This window comes from Echeneis naucrates, chromosome 3 (assembly GCF_900963305.1).
Source record: "Echeneis naucrates chromosome 3, fEcheNa1.1, whole genome shotgun sequence".
NCBI classification, from domain to species: Eukaryota; Metazoa; Chordata; class Actinopteri; order Carangiformes; family Echeneidae; genus Echeneis; species Echeneis naucrates.
The window spans coordinates 27,222,599-27,247,563 of NC_042513.1; the positions used below are offsets into that span (position 1 = coordinate 27,222,599).

Consider the following 24,965-nt stretch of genomic DNA (forward strand, 5'->3'; position numbering starts at 1 on the left):
CAGTCGGGTCAGGTCCTGATTCTGCTCTGTGTCGAGAGGATCTGGACTTTTGTTGGACCCATTAAAGCCTCAAACACTCACCTGGACCTTCAGGCAGGTAGTTTCACTTCAGGACGTCACTTTTCAGTTGTGAACACATGAGCATTCACTCCTTCACCTGCTGCAATGTTCAGGTGATGTCAGACTGCAGTACCTGTCTGTGTGTTTTTTTAGTGAACACCTGAACAGAAATGAAGTGAGTCAGCTCCTTCAAAATAAACATGTAGACCGAGGCAGGAAGCTGCAGATTAACTGAAGCCTCTGTGGGGAATCACAGAGAGCGGGGGCGATGGCAGGTGATGAGCATTTTATTGCGTGGTGTTGTTTTCCCGCCGCTCCCCGTCGCAGTCGGTCTGCTGTCACAGTGGCGTGCGGTCAGTGGAGGCGCCTGCAGACCGTCTACCTGTGGCACATGGCGCTGCGCTTGCTTTACTGCCTGCTGTGCTGATGTATTGTGTGGGCGTGTGCGTGTGTCTTCGTGTTTGCACAGTGGTGGCCCTAAGTCCGAGCATTGTGTGTGTGTGTGTGTGTGTGTGTGTGTGTGTGTAGGTGTTATAGAATGACAGAGCAGATGGAGGCAGATGGCGACTCCTACTGCTGCAGTGAAATGGCATCTCATTACAGCTCCACCAGTTTAATCTGCCACCAATGAAAAAATATTCCAAAATAAAATAAGAGAAATAAGACTCAGCAGAAGAGGAAATGTGGGGGCGAGGGAGGAACAGGTGGCGGTGAGGGAGGAGGCGATGGCGGCGGCGCTGAGGAAGGGAAGCTGCAGCCTGAACGAGGAGAGAAGCGTGGCTGTCGATGCAAACTTTATTAATTCAGTTAAATGTGAACATGTGACCTTCAGACGCCACATCACAACACGATGACTGTGTGCTTTGTTTCATGATTCAGTCAGCCTGTTAGCGTGCTAACGTTAGCTCGTCTGCAGGTATTCGGCTATAAACCGAACAAATAGTTTAAATGTGACCTGACGGGAAGATTTTACCTTCATATGAGACGTTTGAGTCAGAACCAGAGTCCAGTCCGGGTCAGCGTCAGGAAGTGAGCAGAACGCCACGCAGGACGCTCCGACCTGCTGATGTCCCTCCTGACAGACTGTAAATGTGCTGTGTGTCCTTAAAACAGGGAGTCCAGAGCAGGTTGAAGCTGATGTGAGGCAGTAAAAGCAGTTTGTGTTGCTTCAGTTGAGATGGAGGGACGAGGCTGTTTCTGACGTGACATTTTAGAGATAAATATAGACGTGTCGTTTGTCCCTCATCTTCTTTCACAGGACAGAAAGTTTGTTCGTCTCTGCTGGTTGACCTTCTCGTCGCACATTAGGGGATAATGCTGCTGGAGCGGCTCCTCGGGCCCCGACGCTCGGCCCCGACGATCAGGCCCTAATGGAGGTCGGAGCCGATCAGCCGTCCTCCAGCTCTTTATTACTGATACACTTTGGAAAGTCACACCTGAGTAACCGTTCACCTCTGCTGCTCCGCCAGCTCGGGAAATGTCAGCGCCGCCGCCATGAGAGCAACAACGCATACACTTAAACATTATCACACACACGTACTGTACGCACACACTCCTCCGTGGATCAGGAGGCACACAGCCGATACAGCAGCAGTAAAAGTGGCTCTGTAAATGGAAAAGAATGAGAGTATCGGCGAACTGTCGTCAGGGAGGAAAACCGCCTCTGAAAAGGCGACGTTGTTTCTGTAGCTGGGAGCCGGAACGGCCGTCCTCTTCTTCTTCTTCACTTTTATCTCTTTTACTCTTCAACTCACCAGAGGAGAGAAACAAATACCAACACATTTCATCTTTAACAAGCTCAGAACATACTGAAGTCATCCAACTGTCCTTTATCCGCCCCCTCACCTGTCCTCTGTCCGCCCCGCCCCTCCTCTCATCTGTCCTCTGTCCGCCTCGCCCCTCCTCCTACCTGTCCTCTGTCCACCCCGCCCCTCCTCTCATCTGTCCTCTGTCCGCCTCGCCCCTCCTCTCATCTGTCCTCTGTCCGCCTCGCCCCTCCTCCTACCTGTCCTCTGTCCACCCCGCCCCTCCTCTCATCTGTCCTCTGTCCGCCTCGCCCCTCCTCCTACCTGTCCTCTGTCCACCCCGCCCCTCCTCTCATCTGTCCTCTGTCCGCCTCGCCCCTCCTCCTACCTGTCCTCTGTCCACCCCGCCCCTCCTCTCATCTGTCCTCTACCAGCCCCGCCTCTCCTCTCACCTGTCCTCTGTCCACCCCGCCCCTCCTCCCACCTGTCCTCTACCAGCCCCACCCCTCCTCCTACCTGTCCTCTGTCTGCCCCGCCCCTCCTCTCACCTGTCCTCTGTCCGCTCCACCCCTCCTCCTACCTGTCCTCTGTCCACCCCGCCCCTCCTCTCATCTGTCCTCTACCAGCCCCGCCCCTCCTCTCATCTGTCCTCTGTCCGCCTCGCCCCTCCTCCTACCTGTCCTCTGTCCACCCCGCCCCTCCTCTCATCTGTCCTCTGTCCGCCTCGCCCCTCCTCCTACCTGTCCTCTGTCCTCACCTGTGCTCCCCACACTCCTCCGGCGGGGTGCTGAGGTGTTTCTGGATGGTCCCCACTGTAGTCGTCAGTCCAGGAGGGTCCAGCTGGCTGCTGCAGTATCTGAGGACAGACGGAGCAGATTGGGCTCCTCGTCTTTATCGTCCTTCATCTCCGGCTGGTTAGAGAATCTGGGATCATCCAATCACGAAGGGAGGATTATGTGATGTCAGTGAGGCCGCAGGCAGCTGGAGCTACAATCTCATCGCCCTCCCTGCAGACTGGCTCATACATAAAGAAACACAGACACACACTGATCTCTCAGTTCTTCCGTCGTTGCTTCGTACTGTCGGTTTGTGAGTGTTGGTGGCTTCTTACAACATTGTGAAAGTTTGTGTTACATCACATTCAGATCTTTTACAGAATAAGTTAAATAAAATGCTTCACCTCAAATTTGTTCAAACTTGTCATCTAATTTCCTCCTAAAGCAAAGTGCAGCAGTGCCAGGTTGTGTTACTTTTGTGTTATTATTTGGGGAAAATGGCTGCGAAGTGAAGCTGTGTGGAGATGGATGCTTTTTTTTTCACACATCTGTCAGAGGCAGATGGTTAATTTTTCTCTTTTCCCATTTTATGTTTCCCTGTTTAATATTCACGTCTTATTGGTCCGACATTCTTCGTATTTCAGCCCATTTAAAGTGCTGCTCTCTCAGATTTGCCCGCATTAATAAACCACTTTTAATAATCCACATCTGTCTCTAATGGCTCGTTTAATTTCAGCGTTTAAGAGAACGTTAGTTTGGAATGATCCAGCCTGAGTCTGAATACGACACTCACATGAGAGGAGCCCAGACGATAAACAAACAGAAGAGTTCTGAACATTCTCGTTCAGACGTCGACACTGTGTTAGCTGCAGACCGTCTCTGATGCTGAAGGGCCTCAAACCTTCATCCCACTGGATGCACATAGAAGGCAGCCTCTATTGAAGTCTATGGGAAAATGTCCCTCCTCCTCCCTGATGAGTTTATGGTCTGAAATACAACAGGATGTTCATTTTTTAGGTGGCGCTCAGTTTCTGTCTCAGCACAGATCCTAATTTTTATTGTGTGTGTGTCTCCTAACACCAAAAATTAGTTTGAGGCCACAACTTTTGTCATCTGGGCAATCTGTCTTTGGGTGTTCAGTCTGAAATTTGTCCCCCAAAAGTAGCCAATGACACAAATGCCCCCCCCGATCGTGACTACCTATTGTATATTAAAGATGGTGATTAAAGCCTCCACGGTGCCATCTGGCAGCTCATCAAATATTAAAGGTCTGTCTGCAGCAGCAGCCACACTGACGCCGCCACACATACAAATACGCAGCAAACATGTGACGACATTCACGCTGCGTTTGACCACAGAAGTTTCATTTAACCTTGAAGAAACGATTTGCTGCAGGAGCATGAAAAGACAAATAAGTGAGGGGGCGAGGCCCCTATTTCAGTGTTTTATTTTGAAAAGAAATCATTTCATTTTTAGGATTAATAATACATTTAATAATGTGGAAAGCCATTACATTAACAATTTATGTATTTATTCTTCACACATTGGAGGACTGAAGAACGAGCACAAGAACACATTTTTTTCAGACACAGAACTCCCAAATATTGTAATTGTAAAAAATTACAGGATCTGTGCCTTATAATTGAAAGTGAAGTACACGATAAGAATCAAATATTTTTGAAGGATATTTCTTCTTCTGCGCCTCCTAGTTTGAGCCATTTTCTCCTATTAATGAGATGCAAGTTTTTTTACAGATTAAAGTCTTAATAATTACAAGAAAATGTCACTTATCCATGTAAAAGCAACATGCTGCTGTATCATCAGCAGCCTGGATGCTTTTAACCCCTGAATTTCTCTTTACTGTCCGGCTCAGTTCGCTGCCAGCTGCAGGAACTGAACAGAAAAAAGCATTTGCCTTTGAAATAAAAGACATAAAATCCAGAGACCTCTACAGAAAATATGAGAACTCTGCTCACACACAGGCCATAAATGTTGGCAGCATCTTCTTTCAAAATGATTATAGTTGCAAAGATGCAGATACATCTGGAAGAATGAACAAGAGCAGACAGATATCTGCGGGGGGGTCAGCAGCAGCAGGATGAACCAAAACAACTTCAAATTGAAATGAGACGTTTACTGCAGCAATAAATTAAAAGTTTGTTGAGAAGGGAAGTGTTTCTCTGCACTAAATGATGCAGAGCTTTTAATTTGAAATGGTAACAGGAAGTGTTTCCTTCTGGTGATATCACATCATCAGCAGTAGCTCCGCCCATCCTTCATATCTGTCCTCTTCTGAAGGCATATCCCATGATGCACTGCACTACAACACCAATACAGCCAGGGGGCGTGGCTTTATGGACCACACCCAACCGCTGAATTTTCAAAATAAAGGAAAGAAAAAGTGGAAGAAAAGAAGCAGCCTAAACGTGACGGAGACAAAAACGTGTTGGTGTTTTAAAGAACGAGGAGGAAACTCTGCAGCTGAGCCGCCGACTCACACCGTCAGCCATCAAAACACAAACACAGACACACAACAAGCAAAGTTTCAGTTCACCAAACCGGGTCGGTGCAGACCTGTCCTGGACTTCTGACTGTTTTCAAAGCTGTAAACAAACAGCTGAATATAAATGAAGCACCTGTCTGAGTGCTTTACTTGGGCTAAGTTCAGGTTCAGATTAATCTCAGCTTTAGATTCAGGTTAAGATTGAGCTGAGTTCAAATTGGCTTTAAGCTCTGGTGGCTGAAATTAATGGAAGTCAAATAAAGTCCTCCGAAGTTATGGAGACACAACTGTGTGTGTGTGTGTGTTGTACAGTAAGAGGCCTCCCTGGTTGTCCAGCTGTCCTTTAGGCTTCTTATCTGACCTCTGACCCCAAAGCTAACATACTCTCCCAATTATCAGCTGTCACACCAATAACACACACACACAGTACCAGTAAGACTGCTGCTTTGACAGGCAGCACATATGGGCTATTTGCATATGATGCCTCCTGAATCTTCATCCTCACCCTGAATTTGTGTATATTTGTGTGTGTGTGTGTGTGTGTGTGTCTCAGAGTTTAGGTGCAGCTCAGTAAAAGTTGTCCTCGTCTGATTTTTTTCATGCTCTTAGAAAAACAACTTGTCTCTGAATTATTTATGATCTGCAGGTTTTTTCTCTTCGTGCTGCTTCACCTTCTTTTCCTCCACAAATCCAGATTGTTTCTCAGACTCTGTTTGTCTCTCTCTTTCTCTATCTGATGAATTCCAGGATGCTGCTGCTGTTGGACCAGCTCTGATGACTCCTGTTAGTTTTATCTACAGCTGCTGATCAGCTGAGTCAGCATCCTGTTTGACAGAAATCTGCTTCCAGGTTTTACTTCAAAATAATCTAACGTTGACTTTAGTTAGGTTCAGTTCTGTTTACAAAAAAATGTCCTAAACTGCACCAATTCAACAAAACCCTTCAAACAGAAGACATTTGTCCACCGAGACGAAAACAGACTCTGTTCTCTGGAAGCAGAAAACAGGAACTAACTAAACACACTCTGAATGTTTCTTTCTTCTTGTGTTTGGGTTGGTTCTTTCTTTATCTGATCAGGAGTTCGGCTCATTAATGATGAAAAATCAGCTCCAAATATCGGACTGTCCACGTCTCTCTGCCTTGATTCACTCCGTTTTCTGCCCCGGGGTCATTCTGGGTCTTATCCAGTTTGTTCTGTCCAGTAAATTGACCGTCAACCGTCTTGAAAACGCGTTCTGTCCTCTGAAGTCCAGACTGACGTCTGAAAGCAGCTTCTTCTGTCTCTGAGCGAACAGAATGAATCAGAGCTGACAGAGTTCCCATGTTGGTCTTCAGCTGAATATGAAAAGATCTTACAGCCGAGTGCAAATGTTTCCTGTGCTTCATAAAGAGGAGATTTATATACTGTGTGTGTGTGTGTGTGTGTGTGTGTGTGTGTGTGTGTTCAGTTTGCAGCTGCTGCTTCTTCCTGGTGCTCTACAATCTGGTGTTTCTGCAGGTTTTCTGTTTGTCTTGGTCAAACTGTCGGCCTCTCATTGACAGTAACTTCATGTCTTCACCATTTTAACCTCACAAAGTGAATTATTACTTCTCCGCCCTCTGAGGACCCTTCGACGTTCCCACACAACCTTTTTCCTCCGTGTGGTCGAACAGTTCAGGTGAAGTCAAGCATCATGTTTGAAGGTAAAATTATTGAGCGAGCTGAGTCAATATGCAATTACAGATAGTTTAAACACTGTTTCCATCAGAAGGTTCAAAATGTACCAACAGAAAATTGCTAACTGAGTTCAAACCCGCTGCACCTTCCTGCTCAGCTGCTGGTATTTAATGGAACATTACATCCGTTGCTCTGTCACCATTAAATACAGTAAAACCTTTATTTTATTGCCAGCAGAAACTTTTTAGGAATGAATGAAGTTTTCCTGCAGGAGCCAACCGAAACCACTGACCACTCTTCCACCGTGCTGCACTAAAAAAGTTGATGTGTTCCAGTTTATTGTGTAGACTGTGTAGAAGTTGTTATTGTTGTTAAACGTTCCCCATCATGTGTGAAGGTTCTAAGAGTACATCGTCTGCGTAAAGACGGATTTAATCTGAATTCCTTTAACTTGATGGTTTTATCTTTTTATTATCTCGTTGTTATCGTGCAACAATAAAAAATGTGGAAGACGGCCGTCCCCGTCTGACAGACTCAGATATTTCTGTTCTGTTCGGGGGGTTCAGTCTTTTCTGGGCTTCATTGATGAGTGATGACGGTGATGTTGGTGCGTAGAGATGGTGGGGGCCGCCTTAAATTCTGCTGTTACTCTGTAAAATAGTGCCGATAAAATCCAGCTGATTTATTATTTGGAATTTTATTGAGTTCCTTAGAAGTTGGAGGCTCCCTGTGTCAGGTTTTTAGAAAGTTTCTGTTCTGTGATTGGTCGAGTTTTCCAGAGCTTTTTTTATTAATTCCTGCTGCTCTCTCTTTCTCTCTCGCTCTCTCTCTTGTTTTTTGCTGAATATTGACACTTTCCAGCTGTGCTTTTATTTTTTTTGCTTCGTGTTGTGTTTGTTTGTTGGTTTTATTGTCACGTCAGCTTGTTAGATGTTGAATCCTTTGCTCTGGTGTGTTAATCAGCTGTTGTTGCTGTTTTTTTCTTGTCCATGAATATCATCACTGCTTCGCCGGTTTTAAGTACAACAATGATAGTGAAATTTCTGGCGCACTGTCCTCCAGACGGAAGCGTCCACTCTGATCATCGAGTGGAAATCAGGGTGGAAAATTGATGCGTCTGGCACGAAGCCTCGTTTCTGTTTGGTGCTTATTATCAGAGAGATGGAACATGGCTGCTGATCATGATTGAATGAATTTGAGGGAAATGGAAGACGAGGAAAAATATGAACATTTTCTAAATGATGGGTTTCACACTCTCTTCTGGCACCAAGATCAAAGCTCTCCATCTATTATTATTATTACTATTATTATTTTCTTTTTTTTTGAGCTGCAGTACTTGAGTGCTTTCTTTTTCCACGATATAAAATATGTTGAGCCGTACGATCAGAGAAATGCTGAAGCCAGTGCTGTGAATGTTCTGATGCATTATTGATATAATAATTAATTATCTTCATTCAGCCAAACAAATTAGACAGAAAATACAGACAGCTAAATATCTATTCAGTTAAATATCAAACTGTCCCGTTTACAAAGAGGGATCATATTTAACTATGGGGACAAAATTTTCATATCAATTTGAGATATTTGTTTGTTTGTTTTGGGTCTTTTATTTTTACTTCATATTATTTTTTACGTTATTTGCAATTTAATAGTAATGTTTAACAGTTTGGAGTATCTGCTGACCAGGATCCAGATAAATGAGTAAATCAATCAAAGGAACAAACAATCAGTTTAAATATATTTCCTTTCTTATCAGTCTAACAAATCAACAGAAGGGAAAAGGAAATAGTTTACCCTTTTAACCTTCAAAAATAACTTAAAAATCCATGATTAAACTGCATCTACAGAAATAATCAGATTTGTTTTCCTCTATTGAAAAAAATAATTTGAACACAGTCTGGAGTCATTTTGATTTCGATCTTTTTATGAATTAATTTTACGTCATAGTTAAAGTAATCCCAGTAACCATCTTTATTCTTGTCATAAAACTTTAAATTGAAGTAGTTTTGAAGGTAAATTTTTGTTCTTGTTCTTTGTTAAAAAATTCTTAGTACTTCTCTGTATTTATAATTAAATGTTGATTCGAATATTTTATCCAGATATTTTAAATTTGTAAATTCAAAGTTTTTAGTTTGTTTATTGTGACTTTCAAATGAAACTTAAATCAGCCTTTAATTAGTGATGTCATGGTGAACTTTGACCCGAAGTCTTCGCTCAGATCTGATAAAACATTGGATCTGGTTCTGAGTTCAGGTCCAGGTGCAGACTTTAAAATGCTGTGAAGCTCCTGAATGTGGTCGAGTCGGAGTTTCTCCAGCTCACTGAGCCTGAAGGCGTGTGTGTCAGCCCATATTAGAGCTCTGATCTGTGATTGGTGTGTGCGTTGTGTGTTTCTATGGTTGTGTGGAAGCGAAACAGTGAGGATGATGTTGAAACCAATGAAGCAATCAAGTTTAGCTCCTCCATGAGTAAAGCCAGAAGATACCAGAACAAAGTCAGAACAGAGAAGGTGGCTCTGACCTGCTCTGGGTGGTTCAGTCTGTCAGTCACACAGTAGCCCCGCCCCCTAGCCCCTCCCCTTTCCCTCTAAATGAACATCATGTTGTATTTCAGATTGAGACCAGAAACTCATCAGGAAAACGTTTACTGAGGAGGAGGGACATTTTCCCATAGACTTCAATACAATCCTACTAATTGCCCCCCCACACCCGGAAGCGGAAACGGATAAGAGGTAGAAGATGAATGAATGAGCTGAGGTCTATTAAATTTATTAAAACTGATAAATATGAAATAAGTTCTGAAATTAATCTGAAGGACATCATCTGTGTGTGTGTGTGTGTGTGTGTGTGTGAGGCAGAGAGAGAGCGAGAGAGAGAGAGAGGGAGAGAGAGAGAGAAAGAGAGAGAGAGAGAGAGAGAGAGAGAGAGGGAGGCAGTAACAGCAGGCATTGGCTGATCCGGGCTGTGTGGGCGGGGCCTGTCCCGGGGGGGGTATCTGCTGCAGCCTGGTTCAGTTTCAGGGGGATCCGAGCAGACACGGCAGGCTGCAGAGATCCGGACCGACCGGTGGACCCACCACACACACCCAGACCGACGGAGACCCGGGGGGGGGGGGGGGGACTACAGAAAAACCGGCACCGTCTGGATCTGACACGGCGCTCCGCCGCACCGAGCCCGGCCTCAGCCTCAGCCTCAGCCCGGACCGGACCGGACCGGACCGGACCGGCGCTCTGCTGCTCCGCTCCGTGTGTTCCGTCAGGACACACACTGACCCCGGACTCCGGATCGGGATCATTCTGGATCTTTGGATGTTTTCCTCGTCCGGATCCTGGATCCTGGATTAGGAGCTGGACTGATGGACGGACCCACAACACAACAACAACAACAACAACGGTGGAAGTGACAACCTGCACACACGGTGAGGGGGCTGTGTGTGTGTGAGCCAGGTCCATGTGACCTGTGTGTTGGATCAGCTCTAATCTAGCTACATTCTTGTTCAGTGAGGCATACACAGACCCCCAACACACACACACACACACACACACACACACACGCTGGGCTGGACCAATCACATCCCTCAGCTGAGTCAATATTTCGTCTTTTATTAAAGAACATAATTCATGAATGAACCAGATTTCAGAAGCTTCTCCAGGTCAGGCTGTTGACCCACTTCCTGGGACACACAAACACACACACAGACGCACACAGTTGCGTTGATATGCTGACTGAGCTCAGGTAGATCTGGACCAGAGGATCCGGTCTCTGCAGCCAAGTCCAGATCTGTGGAGTCTGAGCCCGTCAGATTTGGTTTGAAGGTTTTCGGGGTCTGATCCGGATCAGCCCCCCCCCCCCCCCAGCTCAGCAGCTGCCTCTGTAACACAAACTCACAGATCTGTTCATTCAGTGTGTTTGTGTTGTGAAGCTGCTGTTTGTGAAGCTCAGCAGTACCTGCTGATGTTTCAAAATAAAAGCCTTTCTGACAGGAAGTACGTGTGGAGCTTGACGGCTGTTTTTCAGTTTTCAGTCTAAATGTGTGATCAGTTTTTTGTGTAGTTCGTATAAATACAGGCTGAACTTTGTGATGTCAACTATACATCCGTCACCATCAGCCGTGTCCACAGCACCAGTTGTTGTTTTTGCGTTGTTTTCACCTTCCTAACAACACAACTCAGAGCAGTCGTTGTGTTGTGAAGAATGTTGGTTTGTATGTTTGAGACCGACAGCTGATGGAAGCTGCAGCCTAGCCGTTAGCCGCCATGCTAACCGACACCTGATGTTGTGTTGACGTCGATGCTGATAAATACTTGAGCGGACAGCTGGTCATGTGACCAGCGTCTGGATGCTGACTGGAGTCTTCTCCTTTGGTGAAAAGAAAAATTGAGGTTTCCTGTGTCGCCCCAGGAAACATGGCGGCTAAGAGTCCGTCTTACTTTCAGGTGGAAGGTGGGCGAGGTCAAAGGTCAGGGGTAAGCAGGCTTGTCTTTTGTTTTTTTTCCAACCCATCAGGTGACGGTTGGTAAATAATTGAGCGTCACAGACAAAAATGAAGCTGGATTTAATGTGTGAACTGAACCTTTGGAATATCCTGCCATCACCTTTCAAAACAAAAGCTCACCTTCTGCTTTTATTCTGACGGCGGTATCATTAATGTGATCCTGTCAAAAGGAAAAATGTGATTTTCATTTTGATAAAAACTGATTGTTTTTATTGGCATTAAACTTCATGTCCTCGTGAGGTTGATGTTTGATGACAGTCCGACTCACAGTGTTGCTGTTTGCTGGTGCTGAAACATATTATGACGAATAATGAATGGAATTGTTGGATGTTAAGAGATTTCAGTTCATTTTGGGGCCTTTTCTGATTTTCATCATCATCATCTCAATATCGTTGTGTGTTTCCGTTATTTCGGTCAGAACAGCCTCGACGTGTTTGTGATCATCTGGCGGTGAAGTGAACTCATTCTGGATATCTCCAGATGTTAGCTGATGTGGAGGACCAGTTATATTCGCAGACGGTTATAGAAGACTTGTTGCATCTCTTTTAGCTCTGGTTTGGTCTCCACCAGCTCCTCAGCAGTTTCTGAGAGAGTTCGTCAGATTGTCTATAGTTGTCAGAATCATGCAGCTCATGTTTCACACGCTCACAGATTTGATTATTGATTTAAAATAGAGAAAAAACGCTGAAGGAACCAGTCGCTCTGTATGAGCTGCTCACAAACACCCAAGCAAAGTGTGGACACAGTCGCACACAGTCGCACACACTGCGACTCTCCAGGGTTCAGTTGTAACAGCTGTGACTTCTTCAACACTCCGCTGCTGCTTCCTCTCTCTCTCACCTCCCTCGACTGAAATCGTGCCGTTTGCCATTTGGTAGATGAAATGCATTCTGGGTATTTGTGACTGTCACCTCTCCAGCGTTCATCGTGTTTGTCACAGAGGGGAGAGAGAGAGAAAATCTCTGTCAGTCAACAACAGCTGAGCCCGTCCTGAATGTTTCCCATTCATTACATGTTTTCAAGGTGTGCCAGACGGCGAGAACGGGCATCGAACCCCCGGTGGTCGCATTTGGCTCCCGTCGCCTTCACTGACTTCACACTTAACCTGACTGAAGAGTGTGAAATCTGATTTAGGAAATGAGAATTGTCATTTACATGTGCTTGGAAATCCCTCAAGTGCACGATTGGAATTCGTGATGAGTCGCCGGAGTTTGGCTGCCGGCCGCCGTCGACCTGTTTCGCTCTTCACCTCCAGCACTTTATGTTAATGGAGACTGAGTGGAGGAGCCGGCGATGCATTTCAGGAGGAGGAGGCCGCATCTGATCTGTGTGGAGGCAAAACCGATAATCAATCAGTCAGTCAATCAGGCTTTGTTTGTGTAGCAGCTTTGTTACGACAGTGTAACACAAAAGCGACACAGATTTTACACACACAGCACTAAGTGATAAAAGCAACACAACAATAAGAGGAAGGGAGGAAACGCTCAAGTTAATCTCATCAAAGTGAGGAACAAAGCAAAGACCAAAAAATAAGAGCGATACAGTAAAAATATGATGACAAACCTGCTGCAGAAACAAATATGAAGTGAAGTATTTTTAATACACCGACAGAACTTTTGTTTTTGTTTAGATTTTTTGCTTTGTCATTGTGTAATGGAGAAAAAAAAATATTTAAAATGTATAAAAGTGTGAAAACGTTCTGTCTGTGCTGAAGATCAGAACGACTCGGTCACCTGCTGACTCACCTGAGTTAGCATATAGCATTAGCCTGGACGTGAGGCACACCACAGGTAGGCTCTGTGGGAATCAGGACCAGACCAGAACCCTGAGCAGAACCACGTCCCTGAAAACTGACCAGGAATCACTTCAGGAATGGATGAGGAAGTGTGTGTGTGTGTGAGAGGCTCAGTTGGGAACAAAGCAATCCCATCGCTCACCGTGTGGTGACTCATTCTGCAGTGTAACGGAGCGAATAATTACGTGGCTGTTTGTGTACATGTGATTACCCCTCACTATCGATGGTCACCGCGATCGGCCCGTGATGCTGGGTGATCCGTTGCCATGGTGACAGATGGCTGACTCGGTGACCAGTCATGAAGGGAAAAAGAGAGTGAAAGTGAGACAAAGATGTTTCTCAGTTATTTCGCATCACTGCTCAGGCGTTGGAGAACATGCAGCAGATTTGAATTTTAGATTCACAACCACATGCTTTTTTAATTTCTGCCTGTTCCTGAGATAACTAGAGCTGTGTCTCTGAGAAATTCTGAGGTAGCAGAGTTGTTTAATTTCACTGATCAAATAAATGAGTCAGGAATGTGAAGTTTGGAATCTTCACCAGATTCCTGAACAAATATTTGAACTATTTAAAACGTATCCTGAATCCTTTCTGCCCCAGCTGACAGTCGTGTTATTACCAAATCACTGATTCTTTCTCAATAATGCCTTGTGTTAATTCAAATATTTCATCGTGGTTGGAGATGCTTCGTCCTCGAGGCATCAAATGTTCAGCAGTTAAAAGTCCACGTTTCCACCCTCTTTTATTTTGAAGGGCTGATCTCATTTATTTACATTTACCATCTCAGTGTATTTTTACATCTCAAGGAACAACAGTCAGCCAATCAGAGGAAAGAATCCCATATCTCTGAGAGTTTCTGACCTTCCGGTCGGGATCACAGCACTCTCTGACCCGTCGGTGACCTCAGGAGTCTGACAGCAGATTAATAACCAAGATGGCCGCTGCCTCGCCTGGAAAAATTATGAAAACTTAATGAAGTGACATAATAAAAGTCCCGAGGTGGAAACTGTTCCCACTCTGACCATGGATCAGAGCTTCTACTGTTGCTGCCATTTGGTGTGCAGTGCATTCTGGGATATCGAGCTGCCCCACATCCACACAAGTAACGTTCCGATTCGTCGTAGTGTGGAGAAGAAGAACGCAGTCTCTGCTGCACAGAATTTGGTGCAGTCTGTGTGTGTGTAGGTGAACTTGCTGTCATTATCAGAGAACAGGTTATGTAACAGCAGCTTCCCTTCAGTATCTTATTGATCACTGATAAAATGAATATTTGGATCCGGCCTCATAAAGCTGAAAAGGTTCGTATCAGCTGACCTGAAGCTCCTCACCAAAGAAGAACTCCTGCGGTGAAGACAACGAAGCAGCGGAGCCAAGTTTACGACAAAATCTCATCTCTCTTCTTTGATTCAAAGCGTTTTTGTTGTTGTCAGATTTCAGTTTGCAAAGAAATGACGACAGGTCGACTTTGAATGCTTCCTGTTTTCTTAAGTAGCTCCTCAGTATATCTTTGGATGGAGATCAGCCCTTCACAATAAAAGACTGAAGAAGTGAACATCTGGACCTTTAAGATGAAGGAACGCCTGCTGTTCCACCTATCAAAGTAACGATGTCACATGATCAGCTCTGGACCTTTAGGACCCGGCAGGTGGAGCTGAGCTAGTTTTACTTCGTTCCAAACTCACTTTTGGCCTCATGTGGACTTTTAATGTAAAATATGAATTTGACTGACTTTTTAAAAGTCAAGATAAACTCCTGCAGTGAAGATAATTAAACAGCGAAGCCACGTTTATTTCCGAACCTTATTATATCTTCACTTCTTCCCTCCACATACACACACAGCCGCACAAGCTGCAGCTTCTTCTTCTACTCAAAAATAAACTATTTCGTCTTCTCTTACAACACAATTTCACAGTTTCTGGTCTAAAAGGAAACAATTTTCAGATCAAGACCAGAAGAATCTGAACTGACCCAGTAGTGGGTGTGTGTGTGTGTGTGTGTGTGTGTGTGTGTGTGTGTGTGTGTGTGTGTGTGTGTGTGTGTGTGTGTGTGTGTGTGTGTGTGTGTGCGCGTGTGTGTGTGTGTGTGTGTGAACGCACAACCAGAAATCAGAACATGAAAATCTTTTTAAAACTCTTTTTGTTTTTTCTCCTCTTTGTCTTGGACCCTGCAGTTCAGTTATATCAAATTAAAAAACATAAAGTGAACATAAATCCTGTAGACATTAGTGGAATAATAATAATAATAAAATAATGACTTTTATTCATCCTCAAACAGAAGCAGCAGCCTCTTTAATTCTGTGTTCCTAAAATTGTGTTGTAAAGTTAATTTCCTGAGTTCCGTTTTAATCGCTGACTCTCCCTCAGCGTTAAGCAGCAGGTGGCAGACGGATTCATAATAAACTGAATGATCTACTAATATCTGCTGATGATGCCCCTCGGTGTGTTCTTCCTCCTCCTCCTCCCTGCTAATGGTTTCTCCATTAACCCCACCTGATGGCTGTGAGGGTAATTACAGATGTATTTACGGCCTGTGGCCACACACAATGAGAAATAAATAACACGTTTGACCGAGCAGAAAGAGACATAAGCCGGCCGTGCTCTCTCTCACGCTCTTTAATGGAGACCCTTGCCCGGAGGTTGGACGTGGGCATCCTGTAGATTTCAGTCTCTGGTCGTCTTCGTTGCATCAGTTGGACTCCAGCTTGGCGAGGCTTTCCCTCCCTCTGCCTCCGCCGCTCTGTTGTGCAACAGGAAGTTTAAAAATAAAGTCGATGCGGACTGTGGTGTAGGTGGAGCAGACCGCCCCTTCCTCCTTCACCTCTCGCTTTTATCTCCTTTTCATCTCCTTTCTGTTCAGCCGCTCTGCAGGTTGGTCTCACAAACGCAGCAGGCCGACATCCTGGACACAAACACCGGTCGGTCTCTGCTGGTCGATATCTGACTGCTGGACTCACGCTGATATTAAATTGTGAGTTGTGGCTCTGGCGGCGCTGTGAGTTTGAAAACAGGAAGCTGTTCCATTTCCATGACACACTGTCTAATATCCAGTAAACTAACAACGCCGATCCAGCAGCCAATCAGGGCCTGAAGAGCACCTGTGTCAGGAAGTGACAGATCCTCTGGGTGGTGAAAACAGTGGACAGTCTGTCACAGCCGTGCTCCACCCCCTGGTTGGTCTGCTTGGTCTGCTCTGTTTGCTGTGTTTTCATTTCTGTTGGCATTTCTGTTTCTGAAAACTTTCAACCTGAAATCTTATCTTAAAGGTCCATAAAGCCTTAAAACCTGCCATCTGGACTTCTGGAACTTTGTGATGTCATAACAAAGCAGTCTATGTAAGCTTTGTGGGTAAAAAGGATGTGATAATACAGATGCAGCGAAGCATCTCCGTCGTGGATTGAAGGAGGAGTGTTGTTCCCGCCCTTCAGTTCGTTTGGCGTTGGGGAAACAAAGCAGACTGCTGGTTACTGATGATCGTCTGAGCAGGACACCGAAGCCTGATCTTCCTCCTCCTCCTCCACCTCCTCTTCCTCCTCCTCCTCTTCCTCCACCTCCTCTTCCTCCTCCTCCTCCACCTCCTCCTCTCCTCCTCCACCTCCTCCTCCTCCTCCTCCACCTCTTCCTCCACCTCCTCCTGCTCCACCTCTCCTCCTCCTCCTCCTCTCCCTCTTCCTCCTCCTCCTCCTCTCCTCTCCTCCTCTCCTCCTCCACCTCCTCCTCTTCCTCCACCTCTTCCTCCTCCTCTTCCTCCTCCTCCTCCTCCTCTTCCTCCTCCTCCTCTCCTCTCCTCCTCTCCTCCTCCACCTCCTCCTCCTCCTCCTCTCCTCTCCTCCTCCACCTCTTCCTCCTCCTCTCCTCCTCCACCTCCTCCTCTCCTCCTCCTCCTCCTCTTCCTCCTCCTCCTCCTCTCCTCTCCTCCTCCTCCTCCTCCTCCTCCTCCTCTTCCTCCTCCTCCTCCTCTCCTCTCCACCTCCACCTCCTCCTCTTCCTCCACCTCTCCTCCACCTCCACCTCTCCTCTCCTCCTCCACCTCCACCTCCTCTCCCTCCTCCTCCTCTCCCTCCTCCTCCTCCTCCACCTCCACCTCTCCTCCTCCCCCTCCTTGGTGATATGAAGCAGAGTGAAGCGGCGCCGATCGCCTTCAGCTCCCAGCAGCCCGTGGGAGTCCAACTCTGATTTGATGCCTTTTATAGGACGCTGCTGCGTTCCTGTTTCAGCAGACTGTAAAAGGCTCCTGTGTGTGTGTCTGTGTGTGAGTTGGCCACTGTCATATTTCTTGTCTGCCTTTCTATTTGGACTGTGTGTTGCGCTGCGACACCAACAGTGTGCGACCTGTGTGTGTGCGGTCAGTAATGGATGGGCTCAAAATGAAACCTCCAGCTGAAAAGATTTCCGTCTGATAAATGTTTTTTTGTCGCTGGCTCGTTTGTTGTTACTGTAGAGATGAAGGTCAAAGATCAAAGGTCACTGGATGTCTCTTTTCAGTTTTTATTTTTCTTATTTTAGCTTCTTCTAATGTTTCATCCTCTCTGTCCCCTCCGTTTTCGTTTGGAAGATTAAACAGCTGATCGACTGCTTTTGTTCGGTGAACTTGGTTCCCAGATCGTTCCCAAAGCGGACGTAGCTTCTTTTCTGACGAGCTGCTGAGGTGCCACACTTCCATGTTGTGTGTGACTGTGTGTGTGGAGGACCCTCAGACAGCTGTTGGAGTGTGGGGGGGTCAACTCTCTCCTCCCATTAAGGAGTCTTGAACGGGGGTGTTAGCCGTGTGGGGGCAGGGAGGGGGGAACTCCTGCAGGGCAATGTGAATGGAGGACCAGGGGTGGGGGGTGTGAGGTGTTTAGGCCTCTGGAGGTGTCGCCACCCCCCACCAGGGTCTTTTGTCCCAACGGTGGACCTTTCGTATTCAAATCAGCTGCTGGTGTCAGGGCAGGATCAGGCTCTGGCCTCTGGACGATCTGTGGTAGTCCCCGTTCGTCTCCTGAGGCTTCACCAGGTAAGACGCTCACAGAGAGCTCTGTCTTTATTTTCTGTTGTCCTTCGTGGGGGGGGTTCAGCCTTGGCTTTAGTTGGTTTTCATACAAATATAAGAGTAAACTGTGGCAGCCGTGTTTTTAATCTTTGACCTGTTGAAGAGCACAAAGAGCTCACTATCGTCATGGCAACAGGCGGGACCTTTGTGCTCCCTGCATGAAAAGAAATAAGAAGATTCAGAGACAAACATGAAAAACATGAGAGTCAGGATGAAGGTGAATAGAAACACAACTTAAGTTCATCTTTCACTGAAGGAGTGACTTAAAGTCACCAAATATCTGTGTGACACAGTGAAGTCTGCTGGAAATGCCTTAACTTTTCCTCAGCTAAGTGATCATAATCTGTTCTGTCCGCCATCTTGTGTGTTCTCTGTGTTCTCTCAGCTGTAATGAGCCGACCGTCCAACGGTCAGTCTGATGACCACGGCGTCCTGCTGGGAGGACTTTTATTTTGGGGGTTGGTGCCAACTTCCTGTTTGTCCCCAACTGATGGTTCAGGTGGAAAATGTCTCGGTTTGTTGCGACATTCAGCACAAACAGATGTTTGGTGGTTCAGGGATTCACTACTGTGTGTGTGTCTGTGTGTGTGTCTGTGTGTGTTACTCCTGTACTGAATCAGTTTTCAGTCTCAATCTCAAACACAGAGCATTTACAATGTTTAGCATGTTAGCATGCTGACGTGCTAACAAAGCTCCAAACTCGGAGCTGTCTGGTGAAGTTCTTCGAGTTCATCTTCTGGGGACTCATCCTGTCAGATGATTGGTTATCATCTGGACACCTTGAAGGTCTTTTCAAAACTTTCTGCCAGATCTGTCCAGTTGTTGTTAAAATGCTTTAGCCACGCCCCCTGAAGCTACAGATAAACATAACAGAAATTCAGACGGCGTCCTGAAGCTTCATTCATAATCGTGTTTTAAATTCATGTGTAGATTCAGTAAACTCTTCTCAGCGGGGTCTAATTCTAAACAGACTGTGCTTCAAAGAATTTTGTTCCTTTGTTAAAATATGAACTTTAATTGTTTTGTTTATTAATCTGAATATATTTTAGCTTTTTACACTTCTTGTAATCGGTCTGGACAAACACTAACAGCTTTAATGCGAAGCTTTCTTTGCCGTGTGTGGTTGTAATTTTATTTTATTAATGATTAATCACCTTAAATTTGGTCCGGTCGGGATGGCCTATTTTTACAGAATACTTTAAAGGTCTGAAATGGTCTCAGAGCTCTGGGCGTCTTTAAGAGTCCCAAAAGAAAAATTGTCATCCATCCCGTCTGCTCTTGTCAGTCCGACTGGAGCTGAACTTTGCTCCCACCATGCCTTTATTGTCGGTTTGATCGACAGCTCCACTCCTGAGCGTCCGGCTGACAGCCATGATGGATCAGCTGGCGAAGCGATTGAGTGAGATGTGGGTTTTTGTGGCATCTTGCTTGTTTATTTTGTTTCCTGTCTCGGCATGAGAGGCTGAAGTTCTGATGACTCTGATGTGATCCAGATCAGTGTTTCCACATCAGGAGCTATAAAACTTTTTCGTATGTGATAATTATAATATCCAAAAATATATGTGTTGTAAATCACTTGTCCATGCTAAAAAATCCCTGAATCATATAGCAGCAACTGAGTAGTTTGAAAAAAAAAGTGAAATAAGTGAAATACCTATGACAAACTGAATTAAATAATACATTGATGTGATAATTATTATATATCCACACAGTATTTGTTAATACGAATTTAATTTCAATGAATTTTTATTTATCAGAGAATATAAAAAATCCAACTTGTGCTTTGCCTTTATTTATATTCATATTATTCATTCATTTATTCCTTTCTTGTTTTGAACCAAAGCTTCAAAACCAGTCCCCCTTCATGTTTAAACCCATTACTTGATGAATCCAGTTCTTACTGTCAAATTTAACATTTTGGCAAATTCTGGTTAAAATAAAACGATCGTGGCTTCACAGCAAGAGAAAAGAAGCAGCGTTGACGTTAAACAGACAAACATGAGATGGCTGAGCGCACTTTTACATGATCTTGATTTACGTGAAAATGGTGGCTCGTTTTTTAAGGAGGTTTTGGGCCTTCGTGGTCCGTCTGTCGTCGGTCCTGGAAGCGTGGCAGAGAGGAAGTCATCCTCACAGACTCAAACTTTGATGATCTCTCCAAAAAGTCGCTCAGCTCCTGCCCTTGTGTGTCTTCCTGGCAGACACACAATCTCCCAGCTTGTGTGTGTCATCTTAAAAAAACATCAATGTGAGCTCATACTCTCCGTCTCAGGTCTGAGAAATAAAAGCTTCTCAGCATCAGATGAATCTTTGAATGGGATGTTTTTGTTTTTTCTGAAGAACATTATTAAAATGTAAGTCTGGGAAATGAAATTAAAGCCAGTACAGTATCGACTCTTTTCAGAGTCCTGAAGTAAAACAGTCCGCCTGGAAGGAAAGAACGAGTCCACGAACTCTGAGACTGCAGAAAATAAACCGTTGACTTGATTTTGCTGTGTTCAGAAATAGAAACATGAAAGGTTAAACTCCAGACTGCAGGCTCCAATAGAGACACATTAAACAAGGTCTATATTCATAAATGTGTAGTTGAGCTTCATGCAGTCATTTCACTTCTTGATACTGGATGGTTTGTGTTGAGCTCTGCTGTGTTAAACTAAAAGGTGTGTTGGTAGTTTAACACAAAACAAAATGAGGAACCTTCAGCAGAACACATATTTTATTTATTTGTGTATCTTCAGGTCTAATTTACTCTTCTTGGAATATTCTGTATTGGGCCTTGAAGGTCTTCGCTCAGGAGCTGTCGTGGTTCAGGATGAAGTGATGCTTATGAATGGATGAACCCTTCAGGTTTATGGATGTTCTCACTTCCTGTGTCTCTCTTTGCTAACCTGCAGAAATTAAAAGTGGATGAAGCTCCCGTCAGAGCCGGTCGCAGATTATTTAGTCCGGCTCTTTTCTGCTGCAACAGGCTCGAAGCCCAGATCTCCTCTGCTGATGCTGAGTCAGGGAGAAGAAGAAGAGATGGAGGAGGCAGTGTTAAATATTTTAGGAAGGTGGATGGGAGCTGTGTGTGTCCTCTGCTGGTCTGAGCTCCGGTTAGAAACCAGCTCAGAGGAAAGCCATCCAGTTGAATTGTGGTGATCTGATCACGTGATCAGACGGTCATCTGACTTTTCAGATTAGATCAGATTAAAGACACAGCTGCGGGCCGTGGATCAGGATTTAAAGTGTCTTTTATTTTGAAGGTTTGATATCCACAGGAAGATAAACTCTGTAAGGTTGGTTGGTCCATGTGGGCGGGGCTTGGAGGAGTGACTTTTTGTGATGTTATTGTAAGTCGGCATTGGAGAACGGCTGCTGCTGTGTTCCCATCATACCGCTGGTTCCTGAACGCCGGCACTCCGTCCTGATGCTGATCGGTAACCTGGCCACGATGTAAGCCCCGCCTCCCGTGCAGGAAACAGGTTTCTTCACACATTTTAATGCAGTGTAACACACAGTGACACACACATTGTGCGTTGTGATCATCCAGTCGTCACTGATTCGTTCAGCTGAATGTGTTTTGTATATTTTCAGGTGTGAATCTTCACCGGCTTCATCCAAATGTGATTATCGGGTCAGTGATTCGATCCAATATCAGGAATTTTCTTTCACACTGAACATGCTTGTTTGTCATCAACAAACACAAACAGTCAGATATGAGCAGTATTTATGACACCAAATATGATTCAAGTGTAACAAATTCATTTTAAGTTTCTGAATTTAACCCTAACTAACCCTAAACCAACAAAACGACCAACAAAACAGCCAACAAAACAGCCAACAAAACGACCAACAAAACGACCAACAAAACAGCCAACAAAACGACCAACAAAACGACCAACAAAACAACCAACAAAACAGCCAACAAAACAGCCAACAAAACGACCAACAAAACAACCAACAAAACAGCCAACAAAACAGCCAACAAAACGACCAACAAAACAACCAACAAAACAGCCAACAAAACAGCCAACAAAACGACCAACAAAACAGCCAACAAAACGACCAACAAAACAGCCAACAAAACGACCAAGCGGGTCCGTCTTGTTTTGGCCAAACACATTAAAGTGAATGCTGCTTCAGCCTTTTGACAGCCATGAAGAATCAGTAACCATGGTAACAGCAGCTGAGAGTCCACGGGGCTCGGGTCAGATCCAGGTCAGACCCGGGTCAGACCTGGATCTGCTTCAGACAGACTAACAGCGCGGTGCAGATGTCAGTGCAGCTTGTTTACAGCCGGAGGGCGTTTGTCAGGTTTCACCTCCACGCTGATGTGCGACTGTGACAGCACGCTGTGACGGCTGCTCCTGTTTGTCTGCAGCTAACAGGAAGTTTACTGACTCTGACCTCTTTGTCTCTGCAGAGACAAACTGAGAGAGACAAATCAGTCAGGACGCATAAATCCTCTTTAATGAGACACATTCAAGTGTCTGGATCTCCATCGGTGTCAGAGAGACAAAGACAGCAGACGGAGGAAACGATCAGTCCCTGAAACGTTCCATCTGAACAGACAATGCATTGTGGGTAAAGACAGATACATTTTAAAGGTCCGTACAGTCCGAGGGCAGACGTCGCTCGGACTCGGCCTCAGTCTGCGGGCGCCGGGTGGTGTAGCTGGGAATTGTGGGAGCTGGGGGGGATGTAATGGAGCGAGCTGCGGCGCTGTGATAACCTCATTATTCTCCAGCGCTCGCTCCAAAACTCTGCCAGCTCCACCAGCTACTGAAGCAGCAGAGTCGATGGGTTAATCGTGCATGCAGAGTGGATGTCAGTGTGTTGATCAGATCTACATTCAGCTCATTCAGTCTTCTTGTTTATTTGGCAGAATTAAAATTAGCTTTTCCATTCATTCTGCTGCTGGTTGACACTCATTGTGAATATAAAAGATGAAATCACATTTAAAGAGATGAACTTAAGTGAAAAATAAATCAGATAAAGATCTGATTTTAGAAATGACTCTATTTCACTTTTTTGGCTGCAACAAAGCCAGCTTCAGGACTGCAGGAGTGAAAATAATTTCAACTAAGATAAACAAAATATTTTAGCCAGAATGGAGAGATGATCCACCTCAGATGCCCCCCCCCCCCCGATCCTTTGGATTAGACAGCATTGTAGAAGTGTAGCTGAAGCTTTTACACCCTCCCCCTCCAACCAGAGCCAGAATCCTTCCCAAAGTCCCTGAACTCATCAGGAAATCTGTCTTATCTCGCCCCCCCCACCTCCTCAGTTCCTCCCCCAGCAGCAGCGCCAGGTTTCAGAATTCAAGGTTTGAAAATCCAAATTCATCCCAACGCAGAGTGGAGCCTGAACGCACAGCAGCATTTTCACCTCAACACAATCAGAATGACTAAATAATGACACAGATGTTTCTCCTGCACAACTCCGGGGCTGGGGGGTCGGCACAGGCAGGGGGGGGGGCATGGGTCAGTCCTTAATCTAAAAGAGTTTGTTGAACATTCACCAAGCAGATAGTCCAGACAGATCAGTTTACTGAGAACTGTTTTCTTATCTGTTTATTTTGTGAAGGATATAAAACAAATGTGTCGGATCCAAAGCTGCAGGTTTATGATGAAGGCTTTTCAGGAAATGTGTGTTTGGTCGTTTCTTTATTTTTTATTGAATCCTCCTTCCGTTCAGTTCCATCTCTGTTTGGTGACGCTGCAGGTTTTTCTTCTCAGATTCACTCAGAGTCCTTTCATCAGCTGCACCTGCAGAGAGATCACAGATGATTCCTCTGTTATTTCTGTCATGTTGCTTTGAGAAGTCGAACATCAAAGCTCTGATTCTGGATACAAAAGGCTGCTAATTGGCTTCGGTCCCGTGTGACTCATGTTCACGGCTGTGATTAAGTCACTTTCTGTTGAAAGTGTTCTTTTTTCTGATTTCTCGGTCTTAGTTTGAAGATCGCGGACGACACAACAGCTGGAAAGGCTTCAGTGAAATCAGCAGAATTTTTGCTGTAGTTTGTAATTTATTTTGACGTGATCGTTGCTTCATGTCAGTTTTGGTCTCAGAAAGTGAACAGGGATGTTTTAAGGATGCAGATGTCTGTCAGTGTGTTTTTCCTGCTCTGCTGTCACACAAACGTTTTGTCCGTTATCTGCAGCCAGCTTCAGCAGAAACCAGGTTTTTCTAATCCTCCAGCCTGATTACAGGAACCAGATCTCTGTTAAATATCGACTGAGAGACTTTGGATTTATGTATTTTTTGGAGAAACTGAGAGCAGTGAGGCATTTTCTGCAGGACTCATTTCCTGTTAGTCCTGGAAAACCTGGAAAACAGGACCAGAAACTAAAACTTCCCAGAAAACACAACGTCTCAGTTCTGGATCAGTTTGAACGGGATGCTGTTGGTTTTCATGGGCAGTGAACGCATCGCAGGGTCACATGACAGGCAGCAGGAAGGAGGATGGAAGCCTTTTGCTAGCTGGTCGCTTCAGTTGGACTTGCTTTTAGCCGACTTGCTCCAGCTGCTAACTGGAGGTTGGTGGTTTTAAATGTGTGCTGGTTCATACTGGATGGTGTTTATGTAGACTTCCTGTTAAAGATGTTCACCACCAGCTAGTCTGAACGCAGGAGGTTTAATCTGATGGAAGAATCAAAGTCAGTTGAAATTTCTTGGTGAGCAGTTAATATCTCCATGGAAACGCATGCTGACGTGAAACTGAAGACGGAGAATCATGAGGATGTAAAACCTCAGACTGATTTTCACGGAAGTTTTGGACTTTAGTTCATTTCCTGTTTTATTTTGTAATTACTGCCCTCCTGTGTTGATGCCTTCACCTTCACCTTGGTGAGTTTGTCAGTTTTCCAGTTCTTTTCAAGAGAGCTTCCTCGCCTGTCTTTTTCACTGTTTTCTCTGTTCT

At 45.2% G+C, this 24,965-nt stretch overlaps 1 protein-coding gene across 1 annotated transcript in view; it reads left to right on the plus strand.

Annotated features, from left to right (window-relative positions):
• Window positions 1-9,877: 9,877 nt before the first annotated feature.
• Window positions 9,878-24,965, plus strand: part of large2 (LARGE xylosyl- and glucuronyltransferase 2) — a 44,953-nt gene continuing 29,865 nt past the window's right edge. Inside the window, exon 1 of the mRNA XM_029499011.1 lies at window positions 9,878-10,158. The gene's annotated coding sequence lies outside the window, so the exon portion shown is untranslated. The remainder of the gene's footprint in view (window positions 10,159-24,965) is intronic.